The sequence below is a fragment of the Beta vulgaris genome, chromosome 4 (genome assembly GCF_026745355.1).
Source record: "Beta vulgaris subsp. vulgaris cultivar EL10 chromosome 4, EL10.2, whole genome shotgun sequence".
NCBI classification, from domain to species: Eukaryota; Viridiplantae; Streptophyta; class Magnoliopsida; order Caryophyllales; family Amaranthaceae; genus Beta; species Beta vulgaris.
In genome coordinates, this window is record NC_079205.1 from 55,056,333 (window position 1) to 55,067,377 (window position 11,045).

The following is an 11,045-nucleotide window of genomic DNA, read 5'->3' on the forward strand; positions in this document are numbered from 1 at the left end:
AATTCTAATCAATTTTTTTGTGGGTGATAGGGATGTTGTTGGGTGAATCAAGTGATGTAAAGCCGTTTGGGATTCAAAATTTTTTTAGGGAGGTATAACTCTAATGAACAAGTGTTGTAACTCTAATCTAATCGTATGGTTGAGATTCATTCTCATTTCTCAGGTAAGGATCATTCTCATGTGATCTTATACTAACATTATTATGTAATCTAATGAGATAAATATTAGACATTTTATATAAAAGAAAGTAAATATATAAAAACAACAAGTGTCAAAATCTCATTTTTATATGCAACCCCTCCTCTAACAAAATACAAACAATATATTTCATAATTTTATCTTTTATATATTGTTTTTCTTGACTCAACAACTCATATATTTAACATAATATCTTGAAAGGAAAAAGAAGTTACATCAACATAATATATATTTCCTGACCCCGCCTGTTCTCATTTTCTTCTATCTTCTCTATGCTCTTCCACAAAATCCATATTTTATTTTCCCTTTGTTGCTAATGTTATTGTTTCTAATAAATTTCAGTATCTCTCTAACGGAGAGTTTTTCTATCTATATATTGTGTTATATTTACCCATATAATGGTTCATTCACTCCATGTGAGAGTTTAACTTTATCTTTGGTTTTTTATGTAATTCAAGAGATTATTTGTTGATCAAATTTTGTGTGGAGTTGCAACAGATGTCAGTACTTTGTTTACAATTACTGTAATTAAATTCAGTTATATTTCAAAACTACAAAGATTGATAGACGTTCTTGTAGATGGTTGCATCAGACAACAATGTGAAAGATAAGGGTTTTCAGAAGTGTTAAGTCTCCTCAATGTATGTTGTATGACTTTGACTCAATGAATCAATTTTAATTTCAAAAAAGTAACATAATATTTACTTCCTTTATCTCTAATTGTTTGCTCCATTATATTCCCAAATTTAAAGTCAAAGTTGACCAACTTTTACCATAAATTCCAATTTTTAAGAAAGTTGTTTCAATTAGAGATCTCGAGTTTTAGCCTCAAAGTGTAACATGTATTAGTATATACAAATCTAGAGTAGTAGGCCTATATATAATAGGCTTTCATCACTAGAGCTACCAGGTCTAGTATATATAAAAAAAAAGAATTATGTATAGGGTGAAAGAAGGTTTAATGTATAGGGTGGGAAATGGGAAGGATATTGACAAATGGAGAGATTTGTGGATTGGAGATGAGAGGGGGAGATTTATTGAGAGTGATGAGATTGATGACTTGAAGGTTGTTGGAGATTTGATAGGTTATGAAAAGATAGAGTAGAGAAGTGACCTAGTTGACCAACATTTCACTGACAAATAAGAAATGTATTTATGTTATTCCTCTTAGCCTTCGGGGTGGAAGTGATGACTTTATGTGGGCATACTCAAAGGATGGGAAGTACACGATTAAAACCGCATATATGACAGGAATGAAGGAAGTCTTGATGAATTTCATGAAGCTTGGGTGAATCTATGGAAGATGGAATTCTCCCCAAAGGCTCACCATTTCATGTGGCGTGTGTATAATAACACACTCCATGTACGTGTATCGCTTAAGGTGCGACATATAGTGGAGGAGGCATCGTGTCCTTAGCGCCTTGGTACCGACGAGACGGTTCAACATGGCATCTTGAACTTTAGCAGAATTCGGTAGCTATGGAAGGATTGTGGCTGTGACAAGGAGGATATACTTGAGCTGATTGTAAGGTGGTATGAATTGGATGGGAAGATGGTGCAAAGAGGTTGCATTTTTGCATGAAATTTATGGTTCTAAAGAAATATTATGTATTTGAGAATAAATTCTCTTATTGAAGTTGTTGAAGTTGTGGCTCTTCGCATGGGCAATCGGATGAATACAATGCACACACCCAACATATCTATGCTAGTTCGAGGAGAAGTGTTCTCCCTAGTTCGAACAAGTGGTGTGCTCCAGTACCGGGTATGATACAAATTAGTATCGATGCCTCGTTTAGTGAGGACTTGAGGAGAGTTGGACGGGTTTGGGTGTCGTAGCACGTGACAACAAGGGTAAGGTAATCTTCTCGACAGTGAAGAGATTGAAGGCATGTTCGTCGCCGGACATAGCCGAAGCTAAGACCATCTCGTGGCTGTGGGTTGGGTGAGGAAGCAAGGCCTTTAGCAGATTATTGTTGAGTCGAATGCACAAGTTATCATCTCTCTATCGCAACTCTCTATTTTTTGGGTTTGGATGCGATCCTTGGAGACATTTTTTTCTTTGCTCTGAATTTTATTATATTCGTTTCTCTCGTGTTAGAAGAAGGTTGGAATTTCGTTGCCCATTATCTTGCTAAGATTATGCCTTTTGGTTATGAACCATGTCGGATGAATCCTTGTCCCAAAACTGTTGCTCTTTATGTACTCATGGACGTTTTCATCCCTTGATTGATGGCACTTTTTTTTCCTAAAAAAAAAAATATAAAAAAGGAAGAATAAAACTATAATACCCCGAACTTTAATCTCGTTTTATTAACTACTAATTATGTTTATTAGCATAATTACGTCCTAAATTTTTTCGAAATTATTCTGATAAAAGTTATTTTCTAAAATAAGTATATTTACTTTAGTTATACAAATGATATTTATTATTATAAATGATTTTATCTATAATATAGTTTATGACTTTAATATTTTAGATAAAAGTTAAAGTTAGAACATTTGAAAAGGGTCTTGCTAAATGGCGCCCTAGAATTTCCAGTTAACCCCCTGTATTTTTTTATTTGTATACATGGGTTGTATTTCCCTCCCTACATCTCTTTCATCCACAATAACTCCGGCAATTATTCCGACTAACTTTCGCATCAAGAACTCCGACAATTTTTCCGGCTAACTTTCCGACGACAATATCTCCTGCACAATAAATCTGGCAACTTTTCCGGCCACATTATTGCAATATTAATATTACTTAAATTTTATAATTCTTTTAATACACAAAATCGAAGTATCGAACTATATTGACTTTAAAAAAAGTGTCCAGGCACCTAAATTAGGTGTCTGAACCTGTGGTCAGGCGCCTAAATTAAGCACCCAACCACAGGTACATGCACCTAATTAGGTGCCTGAACCTGTGGTCAGGTGCCTAAATTAGGTGCCTGGTCAAGCACCTAAATTAGGCGCACAACCACATGTACATGCACCTAATTTAGGCACCAGTGGTTGGGCACCTAATTTAGGTGCCTGACCAATGACCATAGTTTCGGGCACCTAATTTAGGTGCCTGGACACTTTTTTTTAAAGTCAATATAGTCCGATTTTGTGTATTAAAAGAATTATAAAATTTCATTAATATTGATAATGCAATAATGTGGCCGTAAAATTAGTCGGAAAAGTTGTCAGAGTTATTGTCGCCGGAAAAATTGCCGGAGTTCTTGATGGGAGACCGTTGTTGATGAAAGAGATGTAGTGAGGGAGTGATGGAGATAACTCCGGCAATTATTCCGGGTAACTTTCCCATCAAGAACTCCGGCAATTTTTCCGGCTAACTTTCCGACGACAATATCTCCGGCAACATTATTAATATTAATTAAATTTCATAATTCTTTTAATACACAAAATCGGACATATTGACTTAAAAAAAAGTGTCAGGCAACTAATTTAGGCGCCTGAACCCATGGTAAGGAAACTAATTTAGGCGCCTGAACCCGTGGTCAGGCGCCTAAATTAGGCGCCCAACCACAGGTACAGGCACCTAAATTAGGTGCCTGAACCTATGGTCAGACGCCTAAATTAAGCGCCCAACCACAGGTACATGCACCTTATTTAGGCGCCTGTACCTGTGGTTGGGCGCCTAATTTTGGTGTCTGACCACAAGTTCGGGCATCTAATTTAGGTGCTTGGACACTTTTTTTTTTATTCAATATAGTCCGATTTTGTGTATTGAATGAATTATAAAATTTCATTAATATTAATAATGCAATAATGTGGCTGGAAAATTAGTCGGAGTTATTGTCGCCGAAAAAATCGCCGGAGTTTTTGATAGGAGATCCTTGTTGATGAAAGAGATGTAGTGATGGAGTGATGGAGAGTGAAGAGAGTGAGGGAGAGTGAAAAGAGAGTGGGATAGTTAAAGAAAGTGGGATAGTTAGTGTTAAAGTATAAATACATGTATATGTATTTATACAGGGCGTTAGTAGGAAAATCCAGGGCGGCATTTAGCAAATGAGTTTGAAAATAGCAAAGTTTGACATTCAAAGAAAATAGGAAAGAAATACTCCCTCCGTCCCTTAATAGAGTGCCCATTTCTCCAATGCACGTTTGCCAATGCACGTTTTGTATCGTTAATATCTTTAATTTCATATTAGTAAAAATTATAAAAGTTTGATTTTCTTAATGTACGTAATGAGATGAATCAAACAAGACCCCACATGACTATGTTTTTTCTTAAAAGTTTGAGTGCTCAGTCTCGTTTTTCGCTCATTGCTAATCCTGCGTGGGATCTGTGTCAGTCTCATGGCTGACAATCTCGCAGACAAAGTTTCGAATCTCAAAATCACAGCAGATGAAGGTATTGTCGTAGACTTGGAGGGTTGGACGAAAATCCTACGGCGTCGATAAACCTAGCACTGGTGGGAAAAGTCCTCACTATTAGAACGTATAATTTTGAAGCCCTTAAAAGGACTTTGAATCAAATCTGGACTCTTTCAAAAGGGGCTCTTTTCCGTCAAATCGAAAATAGCCTTTTTGTGATTCAATTTGCTACGGCAAAGGACAAAGCCAAGGTTATGGCTGGCCGACCTTGGACTTTTGACAACCATCTCGTGCTTTTGGAGGAGATTGAGAGTAGTATACAACCATCCGAAATTTCACTGACTCGATGCCCTTTTTGGGTGAGACTTTATAACCTCCCTATGGATAGTAGAGCGGAGGCCGTGGTGAGGACTATAGGCAACAGTATAGGGCCCGTGTTAGAGGTGGAGTCAGATGGTATTACATGGGACAAGTCGGCTCGGGTAAAGGTGAATCTGGACGTATCCAAGCCGCTTCGCCGCATTCAAAAACTCAAAACTAGGAATGGGAGGATGGTGGTGATTGAAATCAAATATGAGAGGCTTCCCACTTTTTGCTATGAATGTGGGGTTATGGGACATATTGAGAGAGATTGCCCAGTAGAGATCGAGGAGGACCAAGCGTTGTAAACAATGGGGGTGGCTTCGGGCATCCCCACGGAAGGGTCGCATGAAGATGATAGAGGAGACCAAAGAGTTTCTTCACCGCTCGCGTCGATTGATCTTTAGCGCTCAAGCTAATGAGGAGGATGTCACGTTGAGGGGTGGTGCGGTGATAGGGTGTGTGGAAGAGGGAACAAGTAAGGAGGCCGAGAATGATGGTGAGCAAGGTGAATGCAGCAACGTAGTAAAGCAGACCACAAATTCTCATGCAGTAAGTGATATTCTTAATACTCAATCTCTTTCTTCCACAAAGAATGTGGAGTTATTTAATAATGATGCTGGGCCCCTTTTTAATGAATTAAATGTTGACTTTGTGGGCAAAGAAGTTAGTGATTTAGTTAATTATGAGCATGTTGACAATAAGGGGTCACAAGGAAAGCTGGCAGTAGACTTTGGGGAAGTTGGTTTCAATGATTTTAATCATAAAAATGTAGGGGATTGCGTGGATAAGGGTGTAAGAGGGAGGGATGTTGTGCATATGGGAGAAAAGGGGGAGTTGGCAGTAGATAATGTAGTGGGGTCATTTAATGTTTTTGATGTTGAAAAAGAGGGGGGGTGTGTGGACAAAGGGACGGATGTTGGGGACTCAGATGGCATGGGTTTCAATTTGGATACAGTGATGCAAGAGGATGTTGGGGTAGTGAGTACTACAGTGAGGAAATGGAGAAAATTGGGTCGTGAAAAAAAGGTTAATTCTGCTAGCTTACCAGTGAATGATGATGGTGGTAAAAATGGTAAAAGAGATAGGGATAAAGTGGACGTTGACTTTTCTAGTGGCCCTTCGAATAAAAAAATTATTTTGGATGTTTCTTCTTCTGGATGGCGAATGGCGAGGACTGATGATGACCAGTCCCGCGCTCAATGAGTATTTTGAGTCTCAACTGTAGAGGGTTGGGCAACCCCTCTGCAGTTGGTAATCTTCGGGATTTACTCCGAAGAGAGGCCCCGTCTCTGGTGTTCTTGTCGGAGACGAAGTTGAGTAGTGGCGAATTTGCGCGGATTATTAGTAGATTGGGGGATTTTTATGGGCTCTCAGTTGATTCTAGAGGTCGATCTGGAGGTCTAGCTTTACTTTGGAAAAAGGATATTAATGTTGTTTTGAGCTCTATGTCCCTACACCACATTGATGTGATCGTGAGAAGGGGCTTGGGGAGGAGGAATGGAGATGCACAGGTTTCTATGGCTGGCCAGAGATACAGAATAGACACTTATCTTGGAGCTTATTGGAGAGTCTTACTGCTCAGTCTACTCTTCCGTGGCTCTGTTTGGGTGATTTTAATGAAATTTTACTGGATTCGGAGAAGATGGGGGGAAATGATAGAGCGTCTTGGCAAATGGAGAATTTTAGAAATGCTGTTAATGTGTGTGGTTTTCATGATGTCCCGTTCTCAGGGTATGAGTTTACATATGATAATGGCCGCGAGCTTCAGGATAATGTTCAATGCAGGCTTGATAGGGCTCTTGTCACTACTAGTTGGTCGAATTTGTTTTTGGATGCTCATCTATGGAATTTGGATCGAGAATGGTCGGACCATGCCCCGATTAAACTCACCTTGTGGAGACGCGATAGTGTGCAACAGCTGGGTGGTAAACCTTTTCGGTTTGAGCAAATCTGGGCTAGCGAAGCAGAGTGTGAGGAGGTCATTGCGGGAGCGTGGTTGTATGGGGCGAACTTGGAGACTAAGGTGGAGGCATGTGCGGCGAATTTGAAGAAGTGGAGTGGGGAAAAGTTTGGGCCCATCTTCCGAGAATTAAAGAAGAAGCGCAAGAAATTAAAGAAGCTTAATGGTGCTCAGCTCTCGGCAAGCCAGTTGGAGAGTAGGCGTGGGTTGCTCCGTGAGATCGAGATTTTGTCCCAACATGAGGAGCGGTACTGGCAGCAGCGTTCACGTGCTTTATGGTTAGCGGATGGTGATCGTAATACTAAATTCTTCCATCAGAGAGCTTCAGAGAGGAAGAAGAAGAATCGCATAACTAGTCTCAAAGATGATGCGGGTGTTGAGCACGAGGGATGAGAGTGTGGGAAAGCTTGCAGTGCACTATTTTCGCAAAATGTTCACTTCGGAGAACCCTTCATTGATTTCACAGGCCCTTGCAGATTTTCAGAGCCGGGTTTCTGTAGAAATGAACAACATTCTGAGAGCGGAGTATAATGGAGAGGAGGTTCGTATAGCGCTTAGCCAGATGCATCCAATCAAGGCTCCTGGCCCTGATGGTATGTGTCCTATGTTCTTTCAGACATACTGGCACATTGTTGGTAAGTCTGTTACTGATGCAGTTCTTGATATTTTGCGTGGAGCTAAGATTCCTAGTCCTTTGAACAAAACTTTCATTGTTCTGATCCCGAAAAAAAGCAAAGCTGATTGTATGTCTGACTTCCGCCCTATTTCTCTCTGTAATGTCATCTATAAATTGGTGTCAAAGGTGCTTGCTAATCGCCTCAAAGTTTTCCTTGATAAAATTGTTACTGTTAATCAGAGTGCTTTTGTTCCGGGGCGTCTGATAACAGATAACATTCTGGTGGCTTTTGAGTTGTTTCATCATATGAAAAACTCGCAACATGTAGAGGGGCATATGGCTCTGAAACTGGATATGTCTAAAGCATATGATCGTATTGAATGGGATTTTTTGGATGAGGTGCTGAAAAAATTTGGTTTTGCGGTTGACTGGTGCAACAGGGTTATGGATTGTGTCCGTTCTGTGACCTTCTCAGTTCTTATTAATGGTCGACCTTCGGAGGAATTCTCTCCTAACAGAGGTCTCAGACAAGGGGACCCCCTATCGCCATATTTGTTCATCTTGTGTGCTGAAGTGTTCTCCCATTTGCTTAGGAAAGCGGAGGAGAATAATTCTCTGAGAGGTATCAAGGTGGCCCCCACCGCTCCTTCTGTTAATCATTTACTGTTTGCTGATGATTGTGTGATTTTCTCTAGAGCTACCATTCATGATGCGAGGCTATTCAGGAAGCCCTACGGGTGTATGAGTTATCCTCGGGTCAAAAGGTAAATTTTGATAAAACAACTCTTTCGTTCAGCAAGGGCGTAAGAGATTCAAGGAGGGGTGAAATTGAGCAGAAATTGGGTGTTAGAGTGGTTGAGGTGCATGATAGATACCTTGGCTTACCTACTACAGTTGGTCGTTCGAAAAAAGTCATTACAAAAGGTGTCAAAGAAAAATTATGGAAAAAGCTTCAAGGGTGGAAGGGGATGATTCTTTCAAAAGCTGGTAGGGAGGTTATGATAAAGGCAGTGGCCCAATCTCTTCCTACCTACGCGATGAGTGTGTTTAAGTTTCCCTCTTCTTTTTGTGATGAGATACGATCTTTGATAGCTCAATTCTGGTGGGGGCAAAAAAATGGTGAAACGGAAGATCCACTGGGTTGCTTGGAAGAAACTATGTAAATCAAAAGGGGAAGGTGGTTTGGGATTCCGAGATATGAAACTGTTCAACTGGGCTCTATTGGGAAAACAGGCATGGCGTCTTGCGACTCATAAGGGGAGTTTGATTGAACAAGTTCTAAAGGCGAAGTATTATCCCTCATTCTCTTTATGGATGCTGAGCTGGGGTCGAATCCGAGTTATACTTGGCGTGGTATTTGGGAAGCGAGGTGGGTGTTGAGAAGAGGAGTTAGGTGGAGGGTTGGTGATGGTGAAAAAACCGAGTTTGGCATGATGAATGGATTCCAGGTACGCAGTCTCGCAAAATTATTTCTCCGCGAGGGAATTCGAATCCTAATACTATGGTGGGGATTTAATTCATCCTATTTATAAGAATTGGAATAGAAGTTTATTATCACAACTCTTTTCTACCTTTTGAGGTGGAACGAGTAATGAGTATCCCTATAAGTTCCCGTCTTCCGGAGGATGTTATGTGTTGGGACCTTGAAAAGGATGGAGTGTATTCGGTGAGATCTGCATACAAAGCTATTTGGGGGACTCGAACAAGCTATTGAAGCCTCTACTTCGTCTCCTTCGATGGTTTGGAAGAAAATATGGAGTTTGCAAGTGCTGCCCCGGGTTAAAATTTTTGCGTGGAGGGCTCTCTAAACGCCTCCCACAAACTTAGCTCTGAACCGTCGTGTTCCTAGTAGGGAAAAGATTTGTAGCGTGTGTGGGCAAGGAGATGAATCTGTAGTTCATGCACTATACTACTGCTCTTTCGCACAGGAGGTTTGGAGACTTAGTGATTTCGACATTAGGGAGCGAGACGTGGGCAGGTATGTGGGTGACTGGTGGAAGGTTGTTTCGAAAAGTCGAAGGGGAGGCGATGTGCGAGTTGGGACTCTATCTTGGGCGATTTGGGGGGCTAGATGCAAGATGTTAATGGAAGTGAGGGGGGCTATCCTATGGCCACATGGCAATATGCAAGAAGATATGTAAAGAAGCCTTGGAAATTAGCCAAACTCGCCACAAGGAGAGCTGCTGCTGCCCCCACGCAACTGAATGGGCCAAGCCAGGCTGGAACCGTGAAGCTCAATATTGATGCGGGCCAAATTGGGTTGGTGGGTGCGGGTTAGGTGCGGTGTCCGTGATGAGAAGGGTGATGTACTAGCTGCTGGTGTGCGTTTCAATTCGAGGTCGCTTGGGAGCCGCGTGTTAGCGGAAGCAAAGGCGATTTATCATGGTCTCAAACTGGCGAAGGAGTTAGGCTACCGTCACTTGGAGGTGGAGAGTGATAGCCTTCTAGCGATACAAGCTTTAAGAAAGGGTAGAGGGGATCTAGTGAGTTTCATTTAATTATAGATGACATTTTAGATTTGGTTGTTTGTTTTGATTTTTGTTTTGGTCTTTCGTGAAACGTTCCGGTAATAATGTTGCTCATATGTTGGCTCATCTCCAACCTTGGGAGATTGGCAAACGTGTTTGGGTGGATGATATTCCGGTTGATGTTATGTCTTTGGCTATGACTGATATAATATGATCTCCCTCTTGGGGTTCCCCTCAAAAAAAAAAAAAAAGAAATATTTTTTGAGGGCTTTCTTTACCTTTGAATAGTGTCCAAAAAAGAAATGGGCACTCTATTAAGCGACAGAGGGAGTAGGAATGAAGAAAGCTGATGTTCAGCTTCCCCAATCCAACACAACGGACCATCCTACCACTCTTCTTCTTTCTTCTCCGCTCTTGTCTCCCACCTTGCTCTCCAAGGTGTTGAACCACCAATCTTCAATAAAGCCACCTCCATTTTGTCTCCTCAATTCAGCTATAAAAACCCATTGAATCTGAGCTTGGAAAATCACAAACAAAATTACAAAATTTCCCTCTTTTCTTTCGACACTACCATCAACACCACCTGCTTGGTGCGCCGCACAACCACCACCAGAGCATCCCGGTGCGCCGCCCAGATTCGCTGCACCACCGCAGCTCTGCCGCGCCGCCCAGCACCCTTCTTCCTTCACTCGCCTCCTACGCTCGACTGCACTGCTGCTGCTTGTTCGGCCTTCTGCTCGGTTCTCCACCAACGAACACCGCCGACATTCTGTCTCCGTGCCTGCTTCCTATTATCGCCGGCGTACCCCCTGATCGCCGGAGTTCTATTTCCCCTGCTTTCTCTCCTCTGCTACGTTCGATGCTGTATTCGCTGCTCACCGGAGTTTGAAGGTCGACGAACACCACCGGGATTCTGCTGACGTCACCGCGCTGCTTCTGCCCATCAACACCGGCGCTCAGTCGCCACTCGTCGGAGCTTGAAGCTCCCCTGTCTTCGCTGCTCATAGTAGCAGAGGTATATATACCTCTTTTCTAATTCTGACCTTTTGTTTTAAAAGTTTAAGCCCAAGTTAACTTTGTAGTTGTTTAATTGGGCCAAAATCTTATTCAAAGTAGTTAAACTTATTAGGTT